At 39.6% G+C, this 24,297-nt stretch overlaps 1 pseudogene; it reads right to left on the bottom strand.

Annotated features, from left to right (window-relative positions):
* Positions 1 to 5,321: 5,321 nt before the first annotated feature.
* On the bottom strand, positions 5,322 to 5,440 carry LOC126876080 (5S ribosomal RNA; annotated as a pseudogene).
* Positions 5,441 to 24,297: the final 18,857 nt, after the last annotated feature.

Genomic DNA, 24,297 nt, shown 5'->3' on the forward strand with positions numbered 1-24,297 from the left:
ATATTGAAAGGGAAGAAGCACTTAGTAAACAGCGCCGAACGTAGTGGTATGAGTAAAAAGGAAAGATGGCATAGGATGCTAGGACACGTAAATTTTAAATATTTAGAGATTTTGGGTAAAGAGCAGCTAGTGACTGGCATACCGAATGAATTTGAAAAGGAACTTTTGAAATGTAGGGTGTGTATAGAAAGCAAAATGCATAACTTACCTTTCAAAAATAATCGAACTAAGGCTAGGGAAATAATGGAAATTATTCATACGGACGTATGTGGTCCCTTTAAGACCACCGGATTCAATGGAGAAAAATATTTCATTTCATTTATCGATGATTATAGTAAAATAGCTAGGATCTATTGTATAAAATCAAAAGATGAGGTCTTTGATTCTTTCGTACAGTTCGTAAATGAAGCCGAAAATTTAACGGGCAAGAGGTTAAAAATATTAAGATGCGATAATGGTAAAGAATATTTAAATAATCGAATTTATAAATTTGCTAGGGATAAAGGTATAAGAATAAATAATTGCCCAACATACGTACATGAATTAAACGGGACAGCGGAAAGGTATAATAGAACAGTGATGGACATGGCGCGTTGCTTGTTAGCGGAAGCGAAAGTACATAAAAGGTACTGGCCGGAAATATTTTGTACAGCGGAATAACACCAGCTCAGATAAATGACCCTCTAACTTACCTTTGTCCTCATCGACGTCAGTGATTTTAAAGCTAGTTATAAAGTGCACTTCTCAGCCAGCGTCCACGGCAGTCAATATTATTTAACGGGTCTTAACGCGATGTAAAAAGGGAAAAAGGAGGAAAGAAGGAACAGGGAAGCAAAGAGGAAAAACGAATTTTTCATTTTCTCGAAACTGGATCAAGTTTCAGGCTGCTCGCCAAAGAGTCTGTAGCCAACGAGACAAGATTAGACAAACCACGCTTTAAAATTCCCACAGAACTATAATAATCCTCGAAATCAATATGATTCGTCGATCCATCGCCTGATTAAAAATGAAATAGGATGAAGCTCACTAGTCGGCCTTTGAACTTTCAATAGTGATTCTCTGTAAATGCTTGAAATTGACGCTTGGATTCTTTCCAGATTCACTAGCTTTGCCCCTCCCTCCCTTTATCTATTTTCTTAGATCGACTTAGACTGCCACAACATATTATCTTTCTTCTTTTCTTTCCTTTTCTTTCCTTTTGATCTTTTAAAGCCCTAAATCGCTGGCTATTTTGTATACTATATATTTTGTACACTCAATTACTCTGTAAGTCATAAGTACATATGTTTTACAACGTTATTTGTCATATTTCAGTTAAACCCCAGAAAAGCCAGAAATATATTTTCAGCATGTTTTAACGCGCCCCTGGCAAAGATCTCAAAAACGAGTTGCGACACAATTTAAAGCGACAAATAGCACCGCGTGTCTCGTTGTGGTAACACACGGTTCGCCAGCTTTTTAAAAGCGCCCTCCGTTTGCTTTTTCCTCTCTTCCCTGTCTCTTCGTTTTTTCTTAACGAGCAAAACCATTTTCGCGAGGACGAGAGTACGGAAATGACGTACTGGCAATTTTGTTTTGTGATAATACAAGCAGCTCGGTTTCAGTGAATTAAACTTGGCCCCAAGCTTCTACTTATCCCTACCTTCCTTTCCTTTATTTTCCCTTCTATATCGGTTGTGCGGTTTTCCACATTTCCATCACAATAAACCATGTTTTTTCTCGATTTTACATGTTAGCCAATGATTCACGGCAAAAGCGTCGACTGTAAAAATATTTGTAGTTGCAATAGCAACAAGTATGTTTTCTCAAATAGAAAATATTGGGAGCGTACACGCTGGCAAAACAATTCATGAATAGCTCGTCCTCTGCTTGTTATTTGTTTCGATACTGTTAGCAAACAAATTCATGAAACATACTGGTATAGCGTAAAATGAACATAAAAGTTTTGCGTACACTTGAGAGCTGAACTTTGGCTGTTATACGTATATTATATATATACGCACACAGTTATGTATATGTATATATATATCGGAGATGAAAGAACACCGGAGCCTTTGGAATTTTGGATAATCCCGCAGCATTGTAACCTAGAGTCTACTATAGCTGTAATTGAACAATTGTAGTTATTCAATCCGATTGTAATTGTTCGAGATTAGTGACGGTGAGCTTTGGCTCGAGGTGACAGTCTGTCGCCCAACGTAGCCGCGGTCAAGGGATGAACGCTTTGCCTAACAAAGGTATGGAGTAATTCTATAGCTCTCCTTAAAAGAAATATTCGTGGCGACACGCGACAGTAAACATTCCAACGGTTTCTGTCCCGTGGCTCGCCACACGCAGACCCTATTCTTCGAGTAAGATGATTGCCAGATGTCGATGCGTCTCCGCAGTACATGTTCGGCCCGAGGGCCCGTTATAAATCTTAAGGTTTAGTTAACTAAAGTCCTTCAAACAGACAAACAGTCTTTGTCCCAACTACGGGAAGATAGGGGAGACATATTTTTCAACGAGCGGCGTATCCCACTAGCAACTTTCCCTCGAGGGCGGCTAGCATCTTTTTCTAACCACCGATATGGAGATTGACCAATTAGCAGCAACGTCAATTTCCCTTACTTTCTAAACGAAGGCTTTTCTCGACGAATCCGATGATCTCGTATCCTTAGACACACCCCATCATAGTTTTCCTCTGTGGCATCATCGGGACGGGAAAGGTCTGTTGTCATCCCGTTGGCCGCGGATTCGTTATTGAGCCCGAGAGCATCGTCACTAGTGTCGCGAGTGCCGAACCGCCGTGATCAATTGTCAAGACTGTAATAATTCTATCATTGCAATAAACTACGCCTGTGTGTACCGTATCAATGGCTAATCCTCGAGAAGATTCATTTGACGCCCACAACCCCATTCCCAGTGCCAATCCGACATGTATAATCGTTAAATAATTTGTGGCGTGTTCATTATATTATTTTTAAATATTGTCAAATATACAAGTTTATGTTAACCTTGTTAATTCAATGTTAAACTCATTCTATCCACCCCTGTTATCTTAATCGAAACAAGGGAACGATTAATTCGCGGCGTTGATTGTCCGAATCGTAGCGAGAATTTACGCCTCTCGCTGACTCGTTTTCCTCGCGACTGCGTCTCTCCGCGAACGGTCGTAACAATTATATCGATATACATAGTCATACGCTATTTTGAACCAAGCAGTACTTCATTATTTTAAAACATGTAGTGCTGTGTTATTAGAAAATGCATTATACTACATAGTAGTGAAATATATACGAATAATATTATATCGTACAAACACACATGATGGAATGATTTCCACATGAACACGGGTTAGATAAAAACCTCTAAGGTTAAAAAATTAACTCGATGTTTTTATTAATTGAATGTGTGTAGAAACTTAGATTGCTCGTTGTTGAAACCGTCGAACATATTTAAAATAATAAATTAATGTACAGCCTGTATACGTGAGTCATTAGTACAAAGTATAAATCGCAAAATGAAATCGCGATTAAATACTCGTTAATGCTCGAGATACTGTAGATACTGTTAGATACTGTTTCACGTGACTAACTGATAATTGATTGATAACTGATTGCTAACTGATAGATACTCGGTATGTACTGCCCTGCTCGCGATCGAGTCCGTTTATTTATACTAGTCGGGGGAGATCGGAAAATCCAAATTCGTCTTTATTCGACGGTTGCATGTAGCGGCGACATCGTTTTGCCCGAAGTTTATTTGTCATTACGTTTCATGCATCAAGGCTGTGTCAATGACCCGAGCCAAACAACGACATGAGTGGCTCTCGATTCGCGTCGTCCTGTGACTCCTGTGCCGCTACACGCGTTAGTCACTGTGAATAATTATATCATATTATTGAAAGTATCTATTATATTTCGATGTACTCAGTTTTTTAATATTTTTATGTTAAATTATATTATTCTTCCAGAGCTATATAATTTGACGCTTTCACTATTTGAAGTTTCCTTCTATGAAACTATTCCTTTCAACGAAAACCATGCCATGCTTTGAAATACAACTTCTCAAAACACTTAATGTAAAAGTAGGGAGGTCATGATCCATGCTGATATATACATATTTTCCCATTTGGAGTTAACATCGCAAAAAGTTTCTTCTTGCTTAAATTTAATTTGCGATAAGTATCTTCTGTTTGTTCTTCAGTCATAATCACAGAAATAAGTGATCGAAAAGGTAGTGTAGATCGAAATATAATATAATATGCTCAAATATACTAGTACTGCTAAAGTATTCAACAAGGGCGGTGGTACAGGCAATTGTCATCGAGAACAGATGATTAGCAACTGTGTCATTGTAAGTAGCTTGTTTCTTCTTGTTCCTTATTTTGAGATTTAGCTTCTCTTCCTTACATTCATTAACTCTTTGTATTGTCCTTATTTCCCCTTCCTTTTTCACCCACTTAGGCGCGCATTTCTTCACCCACGAACAGAATATGTAGCTGATCTTCATCGAACAAGCTTATCCGAACGTCTCACAACTTTACGGGTACTTGCACATAACTTTAATACGCATCTTCATTCGTCACTTACTCATTGAATGGATTTGAGAGACAGCGATTCTGACGTGTTTTCCTTCGAGCATTATCATCTTAGGAGTGTTCCTATTGGAGTATATATGTTTCGTAACGGTAATAGATACACCTAGTTCGATGGACTTTCTTCATACGGAGTAAATTTCTGATGCCTGGATTTACTATTATGAACCAATGCTTCATTTGTGTAAGTAGTTTCAGAAAACAGTCTGAGTTTAATTTGGTAGGTCCGTCATTTTAAAGATATCTTCTAGATACGCGAAACAGCGTACTATATATTTAGTATAGTTTAAAATGATATCTTATAGAATTCTCAAATCCGAGTCGAAATTGTATTCGTGAGCAGTTGCAATTATCATACAGGCATGTATGTATGTTTCACTTCTTTTTTTTTTTATTTTAAGTGGAGGAAATCCGCACGGAAGCCAGGCCGCTTTTGAGGAAGGCGGCGTGGTAGTGTCGGACTCCAACCGACTAAAACACCTCCACGATAACTATCCCGGCTGCGATCGAGAGAGGCCCGGGAACCGGTGTGAGTGTCGCAACGGGGCCTCTCCCCCGCGCGCCTAATACCACCGCTGATAGGGCCGGTGTGTGACCATTGTCACACCCCGCCTCGTCGCTGGAGCCACCGCGCCAGGCAGCCCGGTTTCCCTACCGGACTGCTTGGCGGCCCCGAGGCGCTGAGCCGCCAGCGTCCAAGCCCGAACCCCATGGAGGGGGGGGGGGCGGGCCCAGCGCTCTTCTCCAACGCCACAAGGAGTTCCCAGGCGATCACCCATCCAAATACTATCCGTTCCCGGCGCTGTTTAACTTTCGTGATCTGGCGGGAACGAGTGCACTCTGCGCGGCCAGGGCGTTGGCGCCATGTATGTTTTCACTTAAAGCCTTTTTGATTATGTGGCATCAGAATTTTCTTTGCACGTTGTCTATTTACAGTCTTGGGTGCAGGGGGACCATATTTGAAGCTCTCGAAAAATTAGTGAATAAAATTATTGCCAAACAGATCGAGAGAAAAGGAGCGTTATATATTCCACTTATTAAATTATCAGACGTTAAAAATTGTTTACTTTTCATTTTTGCTATTTATATTATTTTTAAAATAATACTGGCATTGACAATAAAATTCGATAGGGTTTGACATCTGTGCTTTAGTGATAAGTAATTGTTACGCAATACATCTGTTCAGTTGAGACGTACTGATGAACTTCACTATACAAATTGTATTATAATTTATAGCGTAGCTTTATAGCTGTTCTGCTTTTCCGGTGTAGCGCTTACATTCGGATTTTTGGGGGTTGACGCCTCTGCTCCTTTTTCAGGCTTTTGTGTTTTCAAGGGTTGCAGAACCATCCTTGCCTTCGTGGCGGGTGGCGTCTGCCTATGTGACGACATCTGGATTACTCTCGCGGCGTACTGTTTGTACACACGAACACGCCCTGTCAGGAAATCTTTAAAGTATGACAAGGAAGTTGGCTGATGTACTTATCAACAATCACTGGGCTTATTTAGAACCAGGCAGGCAACCGCCAGAGGCAAGGGAAGTGAAGAGGCTTTGCGAGGATTTGTGGAGTAGAACTAGACCTCCAAATCCCATAATCCCGGGAAGTAGAACCTCGGAGTTGTCATTATGTGAATACTTTCTTGTTTCACATGATGTAGTAAACCAAACTTCTTTCAACTTTTTTTAACAAACTCTTTTGAATCGTACAACATTTTCGTCCGATTACGATCTCTCTCACAATTGTATAGTTTTATTTATGAATATTAGACAAGTAAATATTTCGTTTTTTTCGTCCAGATACACTACAACTTGATATAATTTTATATTATTGTTGCTGGATCACATTGCATAATTTTTATGCCGACTGAAAAATGTTAAAATTCTACACGTAATTTCTTTAGAGATGATCGTACATTCAAATCATACAAATACATTCGTCTATAAAATGATGAAATTTTCCATGATCAGAATGTTGGTGTATGCTACGTTTCATATCGCACAAGAATAATTAGCTCCATTCCTTCCAATGACGTTATTACAGAAATTCATACTAACCACATGGTCAGCTGATCTAAGTGCACGAACGAAAGAATCCATCCGATATTATTTTTTTCCTTTTATATATCCATATGTATCATTTCTCTACTACCCAGCATGTGCATATTCTAAACGTATCACGTGCATCTTCTTTCTGTTTCTGTTTCCATCTCAGAGTTCGTAACACAAGTATATCATTTCTAATTTTTCCAGTTCTCTTCTTCTTTTCTTTTATCTCAATAATCGTTTAGTACTGCATGATTCTTAGGAACTTCATGGATACTCTACAATATCGCCCATCTAACGGATTGCAGTCAAATTATTTTTCATCGCTACATTCTTTCTTCAATACTTGCTACACTGCATAACGTACTTTCGTAATTTCTAGAGTTTTCCTCTACGGTGAGAGGCGAATAAGATCCAGTGTTTCACTGTTGAATGTTTCAAATGTTTACATCGTTGCAGAAAACGTTGATCGTTTAATGAAAGATCGTTTAATACGACCTACTATTTTAGCATAGCCTTTTTTGTTAATACCGGCGACTGCGCTCTGCTCACTCTTGTGTTATATTTTACAGACCTTTCTAAGGATTGTGTTACCATGTTTCAATACCTGTTAATAAATTTTGTAATTTTTATGACGAAATAGTTATTTGTAATGTATATATAGTCTTATTTTGATAAACTAATTGATTTACTTGCAAAATTTAATGAGAAATAAAACAGTAAAATATTTTGTAGAGATATACGCTATCATTTTGCTTTCAAAGCACCTTAAGAGTAATCAACAAACAATATGACAACATTCTATTTAGATTTCCTTCTATAACTTTCCCATCTTTTCCACATGTATGTCATTTATAAAATATAACATTTGGAAAATAGAAACTCGTAAAAAATATAATATTGAGAATGTTCTCATTGCTTCTTGTACCGTACATCAAACGTAGTGTCACATTATATCACAATCAATAAAAATATAGCAGCAGAAATGGAAAATGTAAATAACCCACGAGAGAAAGGAGGGTATCACTTGTGAATACACCACACTCCCATGATCTATTGTCTCAGTCTCAATTAACTAGAAGTGGTTAGAATGAAATAATTACGTAACTGTAATGCTGGCCGTATGTCATATCAACAATGGGAACCGAGGCAGTAAAACTCGATAGCGACACATACCCGACGGCAACACGTGCTTGCGTAGCGGTTAAGAAAAACCGACGGCTAGTAAATGAAAGAAGGCCAAATGCAGTCGAATAAAATCAAATATTAAAAACAGGACCTAGGCTAATTAAGATTCTCTTAACATGTTCACTACCAGCGTCACACTGTTATGACGCATCGATTTTCATTCAGAGCTCAGAATCATAGATATGCGAAGATAGTCAATTTTTGTTATCTCTGCATAAACAAATGAATTCTACCGTGAACTTGGCAAGTATGGTTGAAAACGCTCAAATCTATAACCAGCGCGTGTGATCTAAGTTTATATTATATCGCTAAAAAAATTTATTACGACAAAGTATTAACTCGTCTCCCTGTGTGTTCTCTAAAACTACCTAGTTTTGCAATTGCAAAAATACATAACAGATATGTAAGCAGTCTAGAATATATATTATTATAATATAATACATAACCGTCATAAATTAATAAGTAAATTTTCATATCCAGGAGACCCTTAACGAAGAACAAACGAATATGATAGTTTAAGTGATGAAAGCAGAAAATATGATGGAGGCATTACAGGTTCATTTGAAATTCGTATTGAGTTGCCCGGAAAATTCATTCCGATTTACATTTCAATTCGATATACATTTGTCGAATTATATATGTAATATAAAAAAAAAGGGGCTTGGTCTATCAAATATTTAAGTTCGAGTTTTCTGGGGATAGTATAAGTTGTAAATTTAGAGTATAAACTAAGAATCATAAGAGTGCTGGGGAAGAGAGAAAGAGAGAATGTAAGTAAGAGTGTATGCCTTGGTGACGTCAAAGCTAAATGAGTAGTGAGTATGAGTGGGAGAAGGGTGCGAGGGTTGAGGGTCAGCACTTTTTTGACCTGGGAAGACAGAAGTTGTGAGCCGAGTGTTAGAATAAGACGTACGAAGATATTATAATCAGTTCTTGGATTGGGTATTGCTCGTTAAAATAAAACTAAACTTCACTTCAAATAGAACATCCTTTCTTATTCTTATTCTAGACTATTTAGATACTACATATAAGTACCATTTTGTTCCACAACCTTTCTTCATCTTTCAGGCAACTTAAATATTCCATCCTACCAAAACTTCTAGGATTTCTGACGAAAAACTTTTCAATATAAAATAAAAAAAGTGATGGTCCTCTTGATGAAGATTGTGATAATTCTCATAATAGTTATTTGGAGAAAAGCAAACATTGATCCGTTTTACGTAATTTTGCCGGAAAGGAAGAACTAAAAATAAATCTTCCAAGCAATGCTTCGATTCTAAATACATTTGATTTAATATTTGACGATAATCTCATGTAGAACATTGCGAATTGGACAAATGCTCGGGCTTTGTTTGTCATATGGTACACGGGGATCTTCCAGGTTACAAGAAGAATGGAAATCAACTTCAGTTGAGGAAACAAGACAATTCTTAAGATTATGAATTGCCATCGACAACATTCGAATGCATTATATTATCACTCTTCATTTAGCAAAATAATGCCTCTGTCACGTCCCGCGACTCGCACGATCCGTAGCGCGAAAGTAAAATTTAATTTCTTTCAAATCAAGGTAATTTAAAACGTTTATTTGAAACCGTGTTTACAGTATTTGAAGTGAAAGGCAGTTAAGGCCGCTAAAATCTATATCTTGCGAAAACTTATCTAACTATGTCTTTATATTTGCCTAATTATGTTTCTACAGCGATATTACGACAATTTAAATCGGAAACAAAGTCGGCAGTTGAACAAACGTTGGGGATCTTCCCAAACATTTTCAGAAGAAAGACCCCGACGTTTTTTCATCTCCGACGGATATAAATGTAGCGACTCAGAGAAGTCAGTGAGAATATTTACCGTTCGTATCGAGTAATAATAATTATTATCGTTCGTCTATTGAATAATATTAATTAATTACCGTCCATCAACCGAATAATTACCATTCGAAGAGTTAGTTATCATTTTGTCAACCGAAGATTCATCATCTTGTCCACCGAAGGATCACCATCTTGTCAGTCTGCCAGTTAATTATCAATATCGAAATCGTGTAAGATTTAAATAAATCATTACACATTGTAAATTTACTTTCGAACAACTTTAATCCTCTCCCGTGCCAGTATTCCCGCACATAGCAGGTTAGCCGAAAGTGAAGCTTATTGGCAGTTGCATTAAACGTCAGTTAACGCTACCTTGTCGTCGGCAACTAAATAGAACGTAATAATATATACAGATATAAAATTTGTGGTGGCAGCGGTGGGATACGCTCCACGGAGGAATAAAGTTCTTACGACTAATGACAAAATAAACAGAAAACACGTCGACTGTGCGAGACTCACTGAGTGAGGATACGTTCTTGACGTTGTCAGAAAAAGTGAAAGCGTGGGATGAACATTTTCGCGTATTAACCGATATGAGCTTAAGGGTTGTTAAATTAGAGGAAAACGCGCAGATAACAAAACTGAAATACCTGCATCATCGCCGATAACACCGCGAGAGACCAGAGCGATCAAGGGTAACTCGCAACCGATTAAGTTAAAAGACGCGATCGAATCGGTACCAGTGTTCGACGGCCACCAACCGTCTGTATTTCAGTTTTTAAGAGCGGGAGTAACTATGACTCTCTTAATGCCTGTTAACGGCATGCCTACCTCCCAGTGGTACCGTCGGTAACATATGCGCCGCGTCAGCGTGGGGATTTGTCGCCCGCAAGCGGCGTTCATGGTTAAACGGAGTGTGGTGATGAAGGAGCGGAAAACAACATTTATTTAATAAGTCTGCTTGCCGATCAACGGTTTATAACGTGATACATTGGAGACTTTAAATATAAAAGGAATCTGTTCTGTTACGACCGTTCGCGGAGAGACGCGGTCGCGAGGAAAACGCGTCAGCGAGAGGCGTAAATTCTCGCTACGATTCGGTGAATCGACGCCGCGAAGTAGTCGTTCCCCTGTTTCGGTTAAGATAACAGAGGTGGTTAAATGCATATGACACAGTAGAGTAAGTTATATTTCACCGTTTATTCCAACAACTTATAACGAAGGCAGTTACGCTGGTGCGTATGTACGAGATGGGTGAGTGACTGATCTGCGGGTGTGTCCTACCCGGTGGAAGGATGTTGACCGTTCGAAGGATGTAAAATCAGTACTGTCTTGGGAGACGATGCTGTATCGGAGGAAAGCTAAGGATGGGTGTGTCTAGCGCACGGGACCATCGGATTTGTTGGTGCTGATGTTAGTTAAGAGAGTGAGGGAATAGGCTTCGTTGTTAATTGGTTAAACGAAGGGTCTTAACCGCCCTCGAGAGAAAGTGGTTAGTGGGAGGAAGGTTGCAGCGTACGTGAGAAAAACTAACTTTCCCTAGTTAAGCCGTGGTAGACAATAGTCTTTGGAAATTCTTCGGAAACAGATGTTTGTTTGGTTTGAAGGACCTTTTCTAGGAAACCTATGCGATTTATGGAAGGTACTTGAAACTATGGAGGATACTCTGCGAGTATCCGAAGACATCTGGTTGCCATATTGCCCGTGGTGTGTGGCCTCAGGTGGATACGCTCCACAAATACCCGAAGAGCCTGGGAATGTCTATCTCGAGAGAAAAAAGTCAAGAGTTCCAGGTAGTCGCTGAAAAGGGCACGTGGTTCGTCAGAGACCCTAAAATAAAATTAGAAAAAGCTCAGATATCAACTATTGACCCGGAGCAAGCCTTTAGATATTTAGGTGCCAAAATGGGGCCTTGGAAGGGTATCGACTGTGACATAATAGTCCGGAAATTCTGAGCGTGGTGAGAAGAGTCAGAAAGCTTTCTCTTAAGCCATGCCAGAAAATAGAATTAATTGTGAATTACATCTTCACTCGCTAGATTTATAATCTATTGAATAATCCACCAAGCGACGGTGTCTTGAGAATATTGAAAAGCGAAGTCAGGCAAGAAATTAAGGCCATACATCTGGTGCCTTCGACAGTCACTGGTTTCTTCTATGCTCCGAAAGCATGCAGAGGATTAGGGTTACCGAGGTTTGAACACATTGTGAAACTCGGTATCCTAAACAGTGCGAAAGAACTCACTGGATTCAGTGGCATCTCGCTTGATAAGCGACGAGGAAGAAAAAAATTAAAGAAAATAGCGAACTCCCTAAAGATTAATTGGCCGGCCATTTCTGAGGACATTGAGAAAGCGAGAAAGAGGCTAAAGAGAGAACACGTAAAACAGTGGTCCGAACTGAGGAGTCAGGGCCAAGGAGTCAAAGACTTTTCAAGAGAAAAGATCGGCAACGTGTGGTTGAAGAAGTATAATTTGGTCAAGCCATCAAGGTTTATAGAGGCACTGAGACTAAGGACGAACACCTTTGGTACAAAGACTGCATTGGCACGGGCCGACAAAATAATATACGTAGCTTGCAGGAGCTGTCGCGCCCAACCAGAAACCCTAGGACACATCTTAGGGTTGTGCCAATACACCAAAAGTCTAAGAATAAGAAGATACGATGTGGTGAAGTCTCACCTCGCGAATAAATTAAGTAAGAACAATGAAGCATTTGTGGAGCCTACGATAAAAGTAGGAGGTAATCTGTATAAACCGCACTTCGAAAACGAGGAACGGATTCTCGTTGAGATTGCTTCCCTAAAGCGGAGAAGGAGAAGGTCGACACATACATTCCATGCCTGAACCACTTAATGGCAAAATACAGTGTGGATGATGGCGAGATTTCACCCGTGGTCTTGGCCATAGCGCCAAAAACCATCGAAATTTTAAGGGAACATGGCGTCACGAAAGGTGAAATGAACACGATTGTTATGAATGTTTTAAGAAGCTCTACAGAGATGTGCAACGTATTTTTAGATGGATGAGCAAAATATTATTATTTATTTACTTATTTTTTATTATTTATTTTAAATGTTAAATTATTATTGTTATTTATTTATTGACTATTATTTATTTATTCATATATCATTAACTATATATCATTTATTCATATATCAAAACAAAACTTATGCAGCTACCAGAAAAAAATCCACTTCAGATTCAGACGAACATCAGAGGAGATTTGAAAATCTCCGTGGAGGACGATCCACACAACCAATACTACGGTATCCATATACGGTATTTACCGGAAGCAGGCTCGATATTTGATGACACCAGACGGTATCCTACGCGCCAGAAAACTTCTTTTATGACCAATGGCCGGGAAGTTCATTTTCTTTTCGAATTCTCACATCTATTTGTATTCGAAATAGTGCACTAAAAGTGATTTCTTAATTGATAGAATCTTATTTTTGTGATACGATGTAGCTTCATTCTGGAGTTTAGAAAATGATAAAGACACAGAAACGTTTTATTTGCTAGATAAATTTTACGAGAACTAATAAACATTTGAGGCTTGATTTTTGCATACTTTTCAAAATTAAGAAAAGTTATATTTCCACAAAGCTTCAAGTTTGTATACTCAATTGTATATAAATATGTAGCGGCACATGAGCTAGAGGACAATTTGAATCATGTTGTCTTGCCTCGGAGTATCAACGTCGTTAGAACATACATACTGTAATAATAAGTAAACTCCGGGAAAAAACAATGTCGTCGCTACGGGCAAGCGTCAAATAAATACGAATTTAAATTTTTCGGTATACCCCCGACCAGTATAAATAAATGAACGCGATCGTAACGTGGCCAGTTTTTCAGTCCCAGTCTCGAGCGACCTTAATAACGATCGATACATAGTTTTAGCGAATCAGTTAGTACCGGGCGTCTTAGCGAACATTCTCTGTATCTATTATTTTAAAATATATTTGACGGTGAGGTGATATGTCGTGATAGGGTCGGAAGGAAAACTCAGATTTATTGAACGATAAATGTTTATTCACTCTAATGTCAATGAGTACACTTGACGCAGGATTCGCGATTATATTCGGATCGCGAATGCGCGGTTATGAGATAGAGCTCGGATAGCTACGATTCGAGATGCGCTGCGAGTGCGGACAATGATAGCATGAGATGTCGAGAGCTTAGATAATTATTCGACTCGAACCGTGTAAGTATAACGATCGTGATATGTTGACTCGCGGTAATAGACTGACTTTTTGTCGCGATGCTGCTGCGGAGGAAGGCTGCGTTGGGATGTGTCTAAGGATGCGAAGGCATCGGATTCGTTGAGAAAAGCTTTGGTTCGGAAAGTGAGGGAAATGTACGTTAATGTTTATTGGCTAATTCGTGTTGGTCGTTGGAAAAGGATGCTAGCTGTCCTTGAGAGGGTGTTGCTAGCGGGAAGCATCGTACGTAAGAGATAGCAGATTTCTCGTGTGTCCCCGTGGTAGGTGGTCGACTTCGAGACTGATAAACAAAGACTGTTTGTCTCTTTGGAGGACCTTAGCTAAAATAAATCCTAAGATTTATAGCGGTCCTTAGGCTAGCTGGAAATATTTGGTACGAATGTATCGACATCTGGCAATCATCTTGTCCGCAGGTATAGGGTCTTTGTGTCGTGCGTCACGCGACGTAAACTGTTGGGAAGTTTACTGTCAAGTGCCGCCATAACGGTTTTCAATATCAAGATATCTCGTCATTTACAACACACTACCAATCATCTCCTACAACCGTGTAAAACGGGTCACTGGGTATGCGCAATAGCATTTTCCCTTCCTCGTGAAAAAAATAGATAATATGTATGAGATACTGATGACCGAGTACCGAGTCGTATTGGTAAAATGGTCAACGCGAAAATTCGTACGTGACTCAGACATAAACAACCAAAAAGAACAGCAAAACACACGTTTTCAGGACAACAGATGCTGAGTCTTAGTTCAAGATCGACAACACAAAATTCAATTCAACTAAGAGGAAACCATCGTGCAAATGGAAGAATAGCCTGCTGTTCACCCATTCAACCTATAAAAACATCAGTAACTGATGTCAAATATCACGCTTAAGAGAATCAGGAAATCAAATGAAGCGCGTAAACGATAAGTCCTACATATACACTACTATAGTCCTACATATATACTACGGAGGAATAGTTCACTTCAATATTTTCTTGCTACGTGTTAGATCTACGAGTGTGAAAGCATACTAACAAACGATATCTAAAAGAGGAGGTGTTATGTTCGCGAAACATATTTTAATTCATATTTATTTAGAGAGCGTACGCTCGATTTAGACTATGGAGAACTTAGGACCAACGCGAAGCAGAAATTCTTTAAATGAAAGTCTCACGAACGCCACGACTTCCTCCTATTCGCCAATACTAATTTTTCCCCAACTTGTGAAGTGTGCAAAGGGAAGTAAGAAAGGTTAGACGGGTTCAGTTGGTCAACAGATTCGCTACGAGAAATGCATACAAAATTGGGTATCGAAATCACACGCATCATCGACTTTAGTAACTATGCGGTACATTAAATTGCTATTAAACATTATTTCACATTAGCTTTTGACCCTCGGTGAAACATATGGGCAGCAGGATTAGACTCTTGGTTCGTCGCAATCGAAACTTAACTTCAATTTAATATCGTTTTTGAAATGTCATGTTTTCTGAGATAGAGTTTATACGTAGATGCAGTTATTATTACACTAAACAGTTATAAGTCATAACGTATATAGTATGTCCATTTTAAGTGTATACGCGCTATTATTTCTATAAAATATTATTATTTCTAATATTAATTTTAATTATGATATTAATAATATTAATTAATTAATATTATTTCTATAAAAATAGGGGAAAAGTTTAATATAGAACTTGAATAGTATCAAGGAGACTTATACTCCTGTTAGTAAGTGCTCCAACCATATCGCTAGAGATGGTCCCTCCGTGTGCTTTTCCTGAAGGGTATTTGGTATCATATATGGTGTAGTATGGTATTTTCATGTAGCTATTTGGAGTGAAGTGTGCTTCTGAAACAAGTAATATGTCTATATTGCTGTTGTACAGGAATGTTTTAGTTTCTAGGGCCCGATGTTGTAGTCCGTTTGAGTTCCAGGCTGCTATTTTCAGCGTGTCCGTTTTTATTTTTTGCTTAGCATGTTTGTAAGAAGTTGTAACATGACTGTGATTTGTTGCGTTTGCTATCTGAAAACTGCGTTTTGTTCGCTTATCATTTTTGTTAGCATTCGATGTTTTTAATGGATTGTTTGAGCAGTTCCCTGATTTGTGTAGTGTCGTTGCTGTTATTGTTCTGATTTTGGTTGTCCAAGGGTGGCAAGGGTTCATTACGTGCTGTAGATTTGGTGTTGTCTCAGTTAGTTATTGCGTATCCTGTTTCGAATCGGCGGAAACAGTTTACGTTGCAGTTGTTTTCTGACTACACAGCCTTTGTAGCTAGCTGGGTAGCTACATTTCCATTGCAGTTGTAGCATTTTACTTCATTTATTTTTCCTATGTATGGACATGTTAGGTGCTTTTCTGCGCATTTAACACACGCCGGGATTCTGTTGCAGTAATTTTTTGTGTGTCTATATTGCTCACACCGTATGCATTGCGGTATGTCTTTCTTATGTCCAGGTGGCTCCACTGTTACTATTGCGTTTAGAACCTTTTTAATTTCAAAAATTTCTCTGTTATTATTTTTAGGTTCGAGTTCTATTAGGAATAGCGGTAATGATTGTTTAGTATCATATCTGGTTATGTTATTTATTGCTCTTACCTGATGTCCGATTTTAGCTAGTTCCTCGCATATGTTATTGTATTTGTTTTTGGATGTAATCCTGTGGTTACTGCTTTGTAACTTTTATAAGTTTTGAGCTGGTAAGTGTGATACCCGGCGTTTTTCGCTTTTAATGCCTTTTTCTTGTACTTTTACCGAATCTTGTTTTAATTGTTTTATACTGTAATTTTCTTTGCCTGCCGCGTAGTTAAGTAGTTCAATGAGGGCGTCTATTATTTGGGCTTCCATGTAAATTGGTGGTGGTTTGGCGATGTGGGTTATTGGTTTTCCGGCCGGGTCTGTTTCTTTCTCTTCTGGCAGTGCGCTGAAGGAGTTTCGGAGTGTAATTTCTTGTAGCCATTATTGTTTTCCTGCTTCTATAGCTTTCCTAACGTTTGTGTTTGGTGTTATCGTTGAGGTTATTCGATGTGTAAATAGAGAAACTCGTGGATAAATTGTAAGGTAGAAAATATATTTAAATACAAGTGTAATTATAAGTAAGAATACAATTTGTGCTGGTCCAGATTCGCACGCTTACCCAATAACTGAAAACCCCGAAGCTAACGTCGCCTGTCTACTGTTTATGGTCTGTCTTCGTCGCAGTCTTTTGTTTACATGCTGTCGATGGCTTCAGTGCTTGAGAAAACTAAAAAGACCAGATGTAGAGTTTTCTTAGAAGTGGTGACCATTTCAACAGTTATTTTTCGGTTTTCGTTGTAACTTGCCATCTTCCAGCTTTTATCCTGGTGGGTTAATTCATTATTGGTTTTATTCTCTTCATTGTTTTGTATTGGTTCCATTTCAATTTCGTTTGTAACTTCGTTCGTAACTGTCGTTGAGGCGACATTAGAGGCCAGATGTGTGCAGGCCCTCACCGCGTACTCTCAATAACCTCAAGGACTCACCGTAAACTTAAACTTTTAGTTTATTGTTACTGTAAGTTTTATCAATTTATGGATGGCCCTTGAACAGTCCTTAGGTTTATTGTACGTTCTTACAAATTAGGGAGAAAGCAGGTAGAGTTACCTAATGGGAAAATCGAGTATTTGGCTAACGGTAATGCTGGATTTTCCCATAAACAATGTCACCTACGAGCTACGTTGGTAGGAGGCTTCCTCCTCCTATCTTCATTTATTAACGTGGGCTATAACTAATTGACATCGCAGATCGTTACCATCACTTTTCCTAACGAAAAGTTTGAACAACGAATCCGCGTTGTTAGTTCAAAGGGACATACCTACACCGAGCTTTCCTCCGTAATAATACGAGAAAACCTCAACACTGAAGCTACAAACTCTCATCAGTCAACATCTCTCCGATCAGTCGCGTAAACTGTACTTGTGTTATTTAATAAAGAAACATAAAGTGGAGTTACGGCTCAACCTTCTTGTATTTAAAACCTAACTCTTAATTTTATGTAACACAAGCAGCGTGCAGACGTGGCCGCGGGGCGGGGGGGAGGGGCGAGTTAAAGTATAAGCAGACGATAATACACATATCGCGCTGACAATTTAGTTTCATTTTATACAAATTATAAATGGAAAATAACGAGATGGGGAACTCACGTCAAGTGTGAAAATGAAGTTAAGAGAGCAGTTAAGTTGTTTATCAAAAGTTTACTAGAAGCATCCAGTAAAATTTTTCGCTGACGGAATGAAGAAACTTGTCACGCGTTGCGATGGATGCCACGGCATGCCGCCGAGAAACGGCGTGCCGTGGGTAATAAGAGTGTCATAGTTACTCGGGGGAAGGCGAGACCTTGATCTTGGGTAGGAGTGCCCAAGTCGCACTCCTACTTCCCAGTGGTACCGCCGGTAACATGCTAAGTCGCATCAGCGTGGGGAATAGTTCCCCAGATGCAGCTGGCATTTCTAAACGGAGTGCGACGAAGCACGAGCGGAAGACAACCCATTGAATGTCGGCTTGCCTATTAATGGTTGATTAAACCGTGAATTGGATATAAATCTTAAATGCAAATTTATTTAAAAAGGGGAACTCGTTCCCGGGTTAGACAAATGATGACAGACTTGTTATGGTTACGATTTGGATACGGATGGATAAATTTAATGATAGCAAACAAATATTGTGAAACAAATTGGATTCGAATAATAGTAATGCCTCGGACGCAGCGTCTCTCGGTCCTGGAAGCGCTGTGGCGGATTTATCCGCTTTGGAGGGGACCATTGATGACGAACCGGCAATGTCCCTGGACACATTTGTATAAGATCTTAGTTCCATTGATGGGGGATAAAGTTGCCTGCCCGGTCTGCGAAAAGAGGGAAATCCACCTGCTTTTCATGACATTACAGGATCTGGACATGCACCTTAATGAACATCGCGTAGAGACCACCATTCAATGGGGCTGCGGTAGATGTAGCAAAAGCTTTCCTAAGCTCCGTGGTGCACAGTGTCACATTCCTAAGTTTCGGGACCCCACGGAGCATCGTGAGGGACAATTCAAGTGTGACGCTTACCCCAGGAGCTTGGGATCCCAAAGACCCCTCTTTCGACCCATGAGCGTGTTAAGGAAATTCGAGGATTTGGAAATACAAATAATTGACTATATTTCACACACAACAGCTATACGTCTATATTACACTCTGAAGAACGTCTTGCACGCACGCTTGTCGCCAACCAACTATCCAGAATCTTCTAACGGCAGTCTTTTGTCTCAACTAAGACCTGGACGCCCTCTGACCCTTACACACACACTCTCATGTACAGTGTAAATGTATCACTTCCCTAACAGAGCGACACGCGCACCCTGCCGTTAGAAATATTAAAAGAAAGGGAACGGTCTCCCCAACAAATGTGGCAAGTGGTCGAGTTTGGAAAGTGGAGGAGGTTGCTCCACTGAAGGAGCTAAATTTAATTTACAAAGATTATGAGTTCCCCAACATAGAAATCAGCAAAATTTTGACGACGAAAACAGCTGAACAAATTAGGAACAAAAGGAAATCATTAAAGATTGGTAATGTTGAAGGGGATCTTCAGAAGGAAGCCTCTGCGACAGAGGGCGGGTGCGATCTCGGTGAACCATCCATGGTGTCTACTCGCCAGGAAAGAAGTGTTAATAGCGAAGAAACGGTTCACGAGTGGAGGCAATGCCTCGCCGAAGAAATCGAAAGACAAGTCGAGGTGCCCCCTGTTTTAAGGGATGCTTATACCCGGCTGAAAAAGATTTGGAACAAGGGAAGAGACGACAAGTCGGAATTAATTAATCAAGTCGATCGATATATTCAAACAATTTTAAATGGAGCTCTTAAAAATGAGAGTAGTAGAAAGAACAAGCCCTTAGAGAAAGAAAAGAACCAAAGACAGGATGGTGGAAAAAGGAATAATAGGAATAGAACAAAAAGGTACTCCTACGCACGTCGCCAGGAGATCTTTTATGAGTGCCCCAGAAAGTTGGCTGATGCCATAATCAATGATGATCTGGCTTATCTGGAACCTACCAGAAAGCCACCAGATGCGGTTGATGTGAAACAGTTATATGAAGCTCTGTGGGGAAGAACTGGGCCCACAAATTTGGAACTGGGTTCGGAACTGGAGAGAGCTTCAGAACTGTCCTTGAACAGCTATTTTATGCCCGTTACCATCGAAGAGATTGGGGGAAACTAAAAAGAATGAGCTGTAAAACAGCGGCAAGGCTAGACGGACTGTTGAAAGAAAATTTGTTAATGCCCGACCTGCCTGTAATATTGGCTAAGTTGTTTAATATATTGTGCTATAGTTCCTACTTTCCGACCGCATGGAAGGAAAATAGGACAACTTTAATAATCAAAGCCAATAAAAACGAAAATATGGTCGAGAACTGGCGACCAATTACGATTGGCCCAATTTTGGGTAGAATTTTCTCATCAATCCTCGATAGACGGCTAAGACGGAGTGTAGACCAGAGCCTGAGGCAGGAAGGCTTTACATCCGAGAGCGGATGTAAGATTACCATTAAATTACTTAATGAGGCTCTAAACTGTAGCAAGATAAATCGAGGGGGAGTGTTCACAATAGTGGACATTTCGAAAGCCTTCGACACTATACCCCATGCTTATTACTAGTACAGTTATTACTATTTGATAATTTATTATTGACTTCGCTCATTTATCTATATAATTATTATTAATTGTTGATCATTATCTTTTTATTACCCATTATTTATTACTATTATTTTGCTGCTGTTATTATTCTACTATTATTCATTATGTATTTTATACGCTGCGCATCATGTATGCATCATCAGAACTAGTCATTACAACGATAGGCGATTGAATAATGAAGATAAATAATATATTTGATGTAAAACAACAAGCTCGTACATTACATTATATTTATATGAACTTCGTGTTATAGTAGCACGACATGGCTGGATTTTTGTTGACGGCTTGGCGAGTCTTGTTGGTTTATGAGAGGATATATTTGGAAGGTTTACTGCGAGATATTATGACGGCCGGCTACGAAAAAGGACATTCTCAAGTTAAAAATATGGATAAAGTTAATAAAGGAAAGAAAATTACGGGGGTTTCGGAGCCCCCAGGCCCCGTCGGCGACTCGAGTAGCGTCCCAGGCTCGAACCGACGGTCATCATACGACTGGACGAACGACGAGAGGTCCCAGGGCCTCCTCTCGTTCGGTAAATACGTCCGGGGACAAAAGAATTGCCAGGGTTGCCAATGAAGAGATTGAAAACAGGGCAACCCCGAAGCGATGAATAGAATTTAATGAACACATCGCAGAAATTATTGAAGAAGTCGGGGTACCGGCTATAAAAGGAGTAAAGCTACCGGGTGGAAAAACGATCCGTATCGTGAAAGAGGAAACTCTAAAAGGCGATAGGATCGTTAAATACCTGAAGAAGACTTCGGAGGAGGATAGGGCGTCCAGGCCAACGAAAAGTCTGGCCCGAAGTCCCACTAAAAAAGAGCGGGAAGAAATAAGTACCGTCTCCGAGCTAGACACACCAGCAGAAATGTCGGATAGCGGGAGTGAGGTAGCGAGAGCCGGGGGGCATCTCAGAAGAAAGGCCATTGCGAACAGGTCGCAGGCGGAGAATAGAGCTCAAGAGGATGACAATATTGTCATCAACATGAGCGAATGGAAGGCGATGGCAGAGATTATTAGCGACTTCTTCACCGAAATACAAGGGGTTACCAACAGGATCTACCTATTGTCTAAAAGAGACCCTGATATTAAAAGAAGGAGGGGCATAATTAGCGGAAGGGCTAATACGCTCTGGACCATACTGACTGAACAGAGAATCACAAGAGTAAATAGAACGGTCAGCCATGATATGACGACGATCGCTCCGAAGAGGAGCGACGAAAAAAAAACTAAAAGAAATGTGATATCGCCCCTCAAAGGGGAAATCAATAATAAACTGAAAAGGGCGAGAAGCGGTGAGGTCTCCTATGCCGAAGTTTGTGCTGACGGAGGTTCAAGGCGACTCTGTACTACACGGATAGCGACGGGAGAGAGGAGTGAACCATCGTGCGTGGACGAAAAGAGAAAAAGAGGATCAACCCTGGAATAGGGAATAGGGTTGAAACGGATAGGGCTTTAACCGTGGACAGGCCGAAGAGATCTGAAAGGCCGAAGAGGAATAGAAATAGGCCCGAAGCCATCCTTGTCAAGGTGGGACAAGGGAAAGAGTGGCTTCGGGTCTATAGAGACATGGTGGGGCGAGGGAGACCCTGAAGGATAGCTGCGGTATTAGGAGAACCAGGGCTGGTGACATCCTAATTGAATTAAAGGCAGGAAGCGACGCCAATAAGATCGTGGTGGAGCTGAATATAGCCCTTGGCGGCAGGGTGAGCGCGTTACCAATGCGCGACAAGACCTCCGTCGAGATCAAGAGGATAGATCCCCTGATGAGCAAGGAGGAACTAGTAATGGAGCTAGTAGAGCAGCTGGAGATCAAGAATAGCGGCGAGGTCGAGGTGAAAATTACAACAAGTCAAAATACAAACAAACACCCCAGAAAATTATAGGAAAGTGACAAAAGAATTAAAAGAAAAAAACGCTATGTATCACACGTACCGGCTCAAATCGGAAAGGAGCTACGAAATAGTTATAAGAGGATTACATCCAAAAACCAACACAAAAAAATCTAAGCGACGAATTAGCAAAAATTGGCCACCAAACAAGAGCAATAAACAATATGACAAGATACGATACGAAGCAACCATTACCATTATTCTTAATAGAACTGTGCCCTAGAACCAACAACAAGAAAATCTACGAAATCAAAAGAATTCTAAATACGATAGTAACAGTGGAACCACCACGCCACAAAAAAGATATACCACAATGCATGCGGTGTCAACAATACGGTCGTACTAAAAATTATTGTAACAGAAGCCCGGCACGTGTTAAATGTGCAAAAAATCATCTAACACGCTGTCCATACATAGGGAAAATAAATGGAGTAAAATGTTACAACTGTAATGGAAACCACCAATGGAAGCCAGCTATAAAGGATGTGAATCAAGAAACAATTACAACGTAAACTGTTTCCACCATAACTACCAACCATAACAAAGTATAACGGATAATGAAGCAACATTGAAAGCACAAAATGAACCAAAAACTATAAACAGAAACGTAGATTCCCAGCTACTAACATAGAAACCGAAGCTACGCGCAAGTAACCCAAAACATTAAACAAGCAACGCTCACAAACAATCAGAATCAAAGAAACAACATCGAAGACGATATAGAAATCAAAGAAATGCTCAAACAATCCATTAAAGGTATGGAGATATTAGGAAAAATGGTAAGTGAGCTAATCACTATACTAAGGCAACAAGTACAACAAACAACAGTCATGTTACAACTACTCACAAACTTGCTAAGTAAAAAATAAAAATGGACATGCTTAAAATAGCAGCCTGGAACTCTAACGGACTACAACAAAGGGCCCTAGAAACTAAAACAATAATATCGACATACTACTCGTATCGGAAGCACACTTCACTACAAAAAGTTACATGAAATTACCGTACTACACCATCTACGACATCAAACACCCCTCAGGCACATGGAGGAACTGCAGTAAGAATAAAAAATGACATCAAGCGTGACCTACATATCACCTACAAATCAAGAACACTTACAAGCAACCACTGTCACAATACAAACCAATGACAATTACTTCCAGATATCAGCAGTGTATGTACCTCCGAGACACAAAATGACACTTAAAGAATGGGAGGAGTACTTCCAATCCTTAGGCGATAAATATATACCAGCAGGAGACTAATGCAAAGCACACATTATGGGGTTCGAGAATTAACATGCCGAGAGGTAGAACATTAGAAAAATATATTAGAAGCAGCAACCTCAACGTACTACGTATCTACCATCTACGTATCTACCAGGAAAACCAACGTATTGGCCGACAGACCTCAATAAAACACCTGACCTTTTGGATTTTTCAGTAACAAAAGGACTAAACGTAAGCAAATTAAAAATAACAACCAGCCTTGAGCTTAACTCCGACCATACACCAATTATATTAGAATATACAAGCAAACCACTACTTTATAACAAGCCAGAGTCGCTTTGCAATAAAACCACCAATTGGCAAACTTTTAAAGAGCTAATCGAAAACAAAATCAACTGCAATATCCCATTGAAAACACTCGAACACATTGAACAAGCAGTAGCAACTATGACAGAAATAATACAGGAAGCAGGGTGGGCAACCACCACCCATGATTCAAATAGCAGGCAATCAAAAATTATTCCGCAGGACATCCTAGATAAAATCAGGGAAAAAAGAAAAGCGAAAGCAAAATGGCAAAAACAGAGAACACGAGAAAACAAGAAAAACTTAAATAAACTTACAAAGGAATTCAAGAATA

Source organism: Bombus huntii, unplaced genomic scaffold, assembly GCF_024542735.1.
Source record: "Bombus huntii isolate Logan2020A unplaced genomic scaffold, iyBomHunt1.1 ctg00000062.1, whole genome shotgun sequence".
NCBI classification, from domain to species: domain Eukaryota; kingdom Metazoa; phylum Arthropoda; class Insecta; order Hymenoptera; family Apidae; genus Bombus; species Bombus huntii.